Source organism: Aotus nancymaae, unplaced genomic scaffold, assembly GCF_030222135.1.
Source record: "Aotus nancymaae isolate 86718 unplaced genomic scaffold, 86718_ANA_hifiasm-v0.15.2.pri h1tg000446l, whole genome shotgun sequence".
Lineage (NCBI taxonomy): Eukaryota > Metazoa > Chordata > Mammalia > Primates > Aotidae > Aotus > Aotus nancymaae.
In genome coordinates this window covers 20,001-27,189 of record NW_026988861.1, presented here as the reverse complement: position 1 = coordinate 27,189, position 7,189 = coordinate 20,001, and the positions used below count along the sequence as shown (strand labels likewise).

The following is a 7,189-nucleotide window of genomic DNA, read 5'->3' as shown; positions in this document are numbered from 1 at the left end:
TCGCTTTGTTGTGCTTTTCCTCCTTGTCGTGTAAAATGTGTTCGCTTATTCTTGTGGCCTGATGACGACATGAAGACGAATTGGGAAAGGAGGGAGTTTTTATTTCTGTGACTGCTGACGGGGAAACGGAAGGCCTGGAAAATATCGCCAGACCGACTCAAAGTTACAGAGGATGTCAGGGCCTGTATACCTTCCGAGCTCTCTGTGTACGTGTAACAGTGCGTATTCACCTCAAGAGGGAAGCGATTTTTTTTTCCTTTTTTTTTTTCCTTCCCCGCCCCCGGAGTCTTGCTCTGTCGCCCAGGCTGAAGTGCAGTGGTGAGATCTCGGCTCAGTGCGACCTCCACCTCCCGAGTTCCAGCGATTCTCCTGCCTCAGCCTTTCGAGGGCCTAGAGATGGTGGTTTCGTCGCGTGGACCGGGCTGGTTTGGAACTCCTGACCTCAGGCGACCCGCCCGCATCTGCCTCTGCCTCTGCCTCTGCCTACTAGAGTGCAGGGGTGACGGGCGTGGGCCGCTAGGCCCCGGCCTGCTTTTTCTTTTGTCACTAGAAAAGAAAATAGTGCGGGCCCTCTCGTGATCACGGTATAAACCCTTCTATACTGTGGAATACGGCGCGCGTGTGCGTGCGTGCGTGCGTGCGTACGTAGGTGCGTGTGTTTCTGTGTGTATTGCCGAGTCATGGTGCTTCCTTCCCCCGCAGGGGCTCCGCTCGGTTAGTTGTGGGGATAATGCCTGGGAGGGTGCCGGGCTGACACTTGCATATGTTGTCTTCGGGCGTCACCTAGCGGTCACGGTTCTTGAAGGTCTAGGCGGCATACGGGACGCTCTGGCCGCCCGCCCGCAGTCAGGAGCGATTGTGGCTTCTCTCCGCTACCCGCCGCCCCGCCCACGCCCCGAGCTCACCCGCCCCCGCCCCGCCCCGCCCCCACCTTGGTCCGTCCGTCCGTCCGTCCGTCCCCCTCACTCCCTCGTTGCCCAGAAGACCCCTGGAGACCCTGGCTGGGCCCGATTGTTCTTCTCTTTGATCCGTTGTTTCCCTTTCTCTCTTCGTGTCTTTTTTTTTTTTTTTTTTTTTTTTGAGACGGAGTTTCGCTCTTGATACCCAGGCTGGAGCGCAATGGCGCTGTCTCGGCTCACCGCAACCTCCGCCTCCTGGGTTCAGGCAATTCTCCTGCCTCAGCCTCCTGAGTAGCTGGGATTACAGTCACGCGCCACCGTGCCCAGCTAATTTTTTGTATTAGTAGAGACGGGGTTTCACCATGTTGACCAGGATGGTCTCGATCTCTTGACCTCGTGATCCACCCGCCTCGGCCTCCCAAAGTGCTGGGATTACAGGCTTGAGCCACCGCGCCCGGCCTCTTCGTGTCTTTTTAACCCATATGGACTCTGCTGCCTGGGTTTTATGGATGACAGCTCCACTTTAGGCCTTGCCGTTAGTGGGGACTTTCCTGATTCTCCTCAGTTGTAGTGAAAGCAGGTAGATGTCAAGAGCGTGCAAGTAAATGGCATTTCCCAGAAGTCATCGAATGGGTGTGGAGGAAGAAACATGCGGTGCCCCCCTTTCAAGGCAGCGATGCCAGCAATAATGAATTAGGTGTCATTGCTGGAGTCGGCTTGTTTCCTGAGTTGCCCTCCGTGCCCACCCCCACCCCAGGCTTGAAAACATTCTAGAATAACCCACTGTGCCTCCGTCCCTTCCCCTTCCTCTTTCTGTCCCCTTCTGCTTGCTCCCCTCGGTTTCTCTCGTTCCAGTCAGGCATATCCTCTCCACTCCACCCCCACCCCCACTCCTTAGGTAAATTCAACCACCCTGGCCTGGGCCCTCATAGTCATTTTTTTTTTTTCATTTTTAAGATAGAGTCTCGCTCTGTCGCCCAGGCTAGAATGCAGCGGTGTGATCTCTGCTCACTGCAACGTCTGCCTCCCGGATTCAAGCAATTCTCCTGCCTCAGCCTTCTGAGTGGCTGGGGTTACAGGCATGCGCCACCACGCCTGGAGAACTTTTTCCTTTTCTTTATACGTTAAAATTAAAGAAGTTTTTTTTGTGTTTTTAGTAGAGACGGGGTTTCACCATGTTGGCCAGCCTGGTCTTGAACGCCTGACCTCAGGTGGTCCACCCGCCTCAGCCCCCCAGAGTGCTGGGATGACAGGCTTGAGCCTCCGCGTCCGGCTCATAGTCACTTTTAACGGTTACGTTAAGTGTAAATTTTTATTTTCCTGGCCAACATATTAGTAAGGTGGAAGGTGTGTCGTAGCCCCTACCTGGGCCTTACTATGCTTTTAGAGGATTAAAAAACAAGAAAATAGGCCGGGCGCGGTGGCTCAAGCCTGTAATCCCAGCACTTTGGGAGGCCGAGGCGGGTGGATCACGAGGTCGAGAGATCGAGACCATCCTGGTCAACATGGTGAAACCCCGTCTCTACTAATACAAAAAAATTAGCTGGGCACGGTGGCGCGTGCCTGTAATCCCAGCTACTCAGGAGGCTGAGGCAGGAGAATTGCCTGAACCCAGGAGGCGGAGGTTGCAGTGAGCCGAGATCGCGCCATTGCACTCCAGCCTGGGTAACAAGAGCGAGACTCCGTCTCAAAAAAAACAAACAAAAAAAAAAAACAAGAAAAGATCTTTCTATCCTTTCTCCTTTTGTTTCTGTCTTCCTAATTTCCTTTTCCAGCTCTTTCTTTCTTTCTTTGTTTCTTTCGTGGTTTCTGTGTTTCCTTGTATTTTGTCTTTTTTTTGCGACAGAGTCTCACTCTGTCACCCAGTTCTGTGTTTCTTTCGTGGTTTCTGTGTTTCTTTCGTTGTTCCTGTGTTTCTTTCGTGGTTTCTGTGTTTCTTTTGTTGTTCCTGTGTTTCTTTCGTTGTTTCTGTGTTTCCCTTTTTTTTTTTTTGAGACAGAGTGCCACTCTCTCACCCAGTTCTGGTTCTTTCGTTCTTTCTGTGTTTCTTTCGTTGTTTCTGTGTTTGCTTTCCTTTATTTTCTTTTTGCGAGACAGTCTCACTCTGTCACTCGGTTCTGTGTTTCTTTCGCTGTTCCTGTGTTTGTTTGTTTGTTTGTTTCTTTCTTTCTTTCTTTCTTTCTTTCTTTCTTTCTTTCTTTCTTTCTTCTTCTTTCTTTCGAGACAGAGTCTCACTCTGTCACCCAGTTCTGTGTTTCTTTCGTTGTTCCTGTGTTTCCTTTTTTTTTTTTTTTTTTCTCCTTTTTTTTTTTTGAGACAGAGTCTCACTCTGTCACCCAGGCTGGAGTGCAATGGCGCGATCTCGGCTCGCTGCAACCTCCGCCTCCCGGGTTCAGGCGATTCTCCTGCCTCAGCCTCCTGAGTAGCTGGCATTACAGGCAAGCGCCACCATGCCCAGCTAATTTTTTGTATTTTTAGTGTAGACGGGGTTTCACCATGTTGACCAGGATGGTCTCGATCTCTTGACCTCGTGATCCACCCGCCTCGGCCTCCCAAAGTGCTGGGATTACAGGCGTGAGCCACCGCGCCCGGCCTAGTTCTGTGTTTCTTTTGTTGTTTCTGTGTTTCTTTCGTTGTTCCTGTCTTTCTTTCTTTCGTTGTTCCTGTCTGTCTGTCTGTCTGTCTGTCTGTCTTTCTTTCTTTCTTTCTTTCTTTCTTTCTTTCTTTCTTTCTTTTTCTTTCTTTCTTTCTTTCGAGACAGAGTCTCACTCTGTCACCCAGTTCTGTGTTTCTTTCGTTGTTCCTGTGTTTCCTTTTTTTTTTTTTTGTAGCTGGGATTACAGGCGCGTGCCACCGCGCCCAGCTAATGTTTGTTTTTTTAGCAGAGACGGGGTTTCAACATTTTGGCCAGGCTGGTCTCGAACTCCTGACCTTGTGATCCACCCGCCTCGGCCTCCCAAAGTGCTGGGATTACAGGCATGAGCCACCGTGCCCGGCCTCTGCGTTTCTTTGTCTCTCTTTCTCTCTCTCTCTCTCTCTCTCTCTCTCTCTCTCTCTCTCTCTCTCTCTCTCTCGCTGTTTCTTTCTCTCTGTCTCTCTGTCTCTCTGTCTTTCTTTCTAGACGGAGCCTTGCTGTGTCGCCAGGCCAGATAGTGTTTAGTACCGAATTTTATTTTCTCCATTTTCTGTCTTTTTCTTCCTTCCTTCCTTTCTTTCTTTCCTCCTCCTCCTCCTCCTCCTCCTCCTCCTCCTCCTCCTCCTCCTCCTCCTCCTCCTTCTTCTTCCCCTTCTTCTTCTTTTTTAATTTTCACCTTGATGCAGGTGGGCGAACGCTGAAAAAGGCATTAGCCTCTTCTTTCTTTCTTTCTTTTTCTTTCTTTCTTTCTTTCTTTCTTTCTTTCTTTCTTTCTTTCTTTCTTTCTTTTTCTTTCCCTCCTTCCTCCCTCCCTTCTGTCCTTTTATCTGTTCCTTTCCTTTATTCTTTCTTTCTTTCTTTGTCTTTTATACTTTCTTTTTTCCTCTCTTTCGCCCTTCTTTCCGTCATCTCTTTCCTCATTCTTTCTCTTTTTCATCTTTCTTCATTTTCCACCTTTCATCATATACCTTCTCCAGATTTTTTAAATTCTGTCTGTTTTCTCCATCTCCTTCCTCCCCGCTCCCTGCTTGCTTTCTTCCCTCCCTCCTTCCTCCATCTCTCTTTTTTCTATCCCCTCCCTCCCTCCCTCCCTCCCTCCCTCCCTCCCTCCCATCCCCCACCCCGTGTGGATTGTGAACGTGTCCTCATTCGGCGTCTCTCTGTCACCTGAACGACTCGCGCCCGAGTCCTGTGTGTTCTTTCTCCCTCCGAGATGCATCTCCAAACACCCACACGTCATGGGCTTGTCTTTTGACTCTGTCTCGGTCTACGCAGATACACGTTTGGAGGAGCGTTTCTGTGGGGTTGGGGTGGAGGGGCTGTGTTTTCGGCCTCGGGAAGACTTTCTCGACTCACGGTTTCGGTTTTGCGGTCCGCCGGCCGCCCTGCCATCCGGATGTGTCTCGGTGACAGGTTTGGGATGGTGACATGTCGCCGGTTTTCGGGCTCCATCTGGTGGCCGCTTTTATATGGTTCTCCTGGCTTCCAGAGCTCCGGTGGCAGCTGCTGAGCGAGGGGAGCGTCCCTGCTGTGAGCTAGGCAGAGCTCCGGAAAGCCTGCGGCTGTCAGCGGGGCTGTCCCTGTGGCGCCAGAGCTCTGGCGAGTCACTTGTGAGTCAGAGCACGGGCGTGCAGGGCTATATAGGGGCAGGCTGTCGCCGAGTTTCCAGGCCCGAGCGAGGTGTGCGGGCTGCCGGGGCTGGTCGACCAGCACGCCGTAGCTCCCGAGGCCCGACCCGCGACCCGCGGGGACCCTCCGGGCATGGCGCGGGTGGCCGGGGACGCCCCTCCCCGGCCCTGTCGCGGGCCTGTGCGGGCCCTGGCCGCCTGAGGCACCCGCCGAATCTCTTTTCCAAGTTCTCGTGGGGAGTCGGTGGCCGTCCTGCGCCGTCCTCCCGGGGTGCCGTACCCGGCTGCGGTCCCTCTGCTGTGATACTTTTCTTCCAAGTCCGCGTTCGTAGTCGGAGAGTGGTCCCTGAGAGCGCCTTCGGTCCCTCGTGTGTCCCTCGCGTGTGAGGGGACGGCCGAATGGGTCTCGCTCTGGAGGCACGGGTCGGCCCCTGCGTGGCACCGGTGGCCCGGAGGGCGTCCCTGGTCTTGGGGGTCGACGAGACGGCCCTGGGTGCTCCGTGTGTGGCTGCGATGGTGGCCTTTTTGGGGACAGATGTCCGTGTCGTGCGTTTCTGAGTCGGTGGTGTGGCCGGTGACTCGACCCCCTGCCCCCCAGGGTGGGTATATCTTTCACGCTGAGTTTGAATTTTGGGCCACCGGGTTGTTGCTGACACGCTGTCCTCTGGCGACTTGTCGCTGGAGAGGTCGGGCCTCTGGATGCGTGGGGGTTTATCTGGTCTGGCGGTGACCTGGCTAGCCGGCCCTGCTCTGGCTTGAGCCGCCGGCTGGGGCCCGTGTGCCTTGCCTCTCACGCATCCGTCTGAGTGTCCCGGCTCCCCGGTGCCGCCCTGGGTGGGCCCGGGTCTCCTCTGACCCACCCGGGTGTGGTGGGGAGAGGCCGATGCGGGTGGGGGGCTCCCTTCCGCCTGCGCGTGCGCTCCCCGCTGCGGGCACCTGGGGCGGTCGTGACAACCCCGCTCCGTTGGCTCCGTGCCGTGCGTGTCAGGCGTCCTCCGCTCCCTTGGGGTTGTCCGCCGTCCCTTCCCTCAGAGCGGGGCTGGCCGACCGCGGGCTGTGGTCGGCTCGGTGGTTTGGTGAGGCTGGTGAGGTCCCGTTGCTCCGCTCTGGGTCTTGTTCCGATCGATGTGGTGACGTCATGCTCTCCCGGGCTGCGACCGTTCCGCGGTGGGCGAGGGACGGACCTTCATGGTGAATGGCTCCGCTCTTCTCACCCCACCCGCGGGGGGGCCCCGTGTCTCTCCTCTCCCTGCATGTGTGGGGCTGGTGGTGGGAGGCATTAGGGGTACGGAATCCGGCCCGACCTCGCCGTGCTTCTCCTGTCGTCTGCCTGGCGGGGGCGGCGGGGTCCTCTGACACGGCAGGCATCCCTCGCTCTCGCCTCCTGTGGGTGTTGCCTTGCGGGCGCGGCCCCCCTCCGCGGCGGTGGGGGGCTGTCCCGCCGGCCCGTCGTCCTGCCCTTGCCGGGGTGGTGCGAGCGTTGGCTCCGCTCAGGCCTTTGCGGTGCTCCTGGAGCGCTCCGGGTTGTCACTCAGGTGCCCGAGGCCGAGTGGTGGTGGTGTTCCCGCCCCTGGGGCCCCCTCCTCCGGCTGCTGCCACGGGGGGTCTGCGTGTGGGTCCTGAGGAGGAGCTCAGCTCATTGGAGGGGGTGTGGTCGAGCGAGGTGCGCCTCTCCCGCGTGGGGTAAGGGGTGCCGCAGGTTTTCCTTCTCCTGCTGCCGTAGACCACGGCCCCCCCTCCCTTCCCCAGGTGTCCCTGAGCGCCTCCGTGGCTGGCCCGGTGAGGGGGCGACCGGTGGGTTGGGGGAGCGTGACCCGCCCTCGGTGAGAAAGCCTTCTCTAGCGATCTGAGAGGTTGTGCCTTGGGGTGTACCGGATTCCCCCGGCTCGCCGCCTCTCTCTGCGTTGTGGTAGCGCTGCCGTCAGCGATTGGATTCGCTCACGTGTAGGCAGAGTTCCCTCTTCTCGGTGATGGGAGAGAGAGGGGTCCGCCGGTCCCCGCGGTGGGGACCGAGCGCCGCTCGATGC

General features: G+C 56.3%; 1 long non-coding RNA gene across 1 annotated transcript in view; it reads left to right on the top strand.

The window, feature by feature from the left end:
- The first annotated feature begins 631 nt into the window (after positions 1-631).
- LOC135273204 (uncharacterized) overlaps positions 632-7,189 on the top strand; it is a 21,621-nt gene continuing 15,063 nt past the window's right edge. The window contains exon 1 of the long non-coding RNA XR_010341014.1: positions 632-714. This is a non-coding gene — a long non-coding RNA (uncharacterized LOC135273204). The remainder of the gene's footprint in view (positions 715-7,189) is intronic.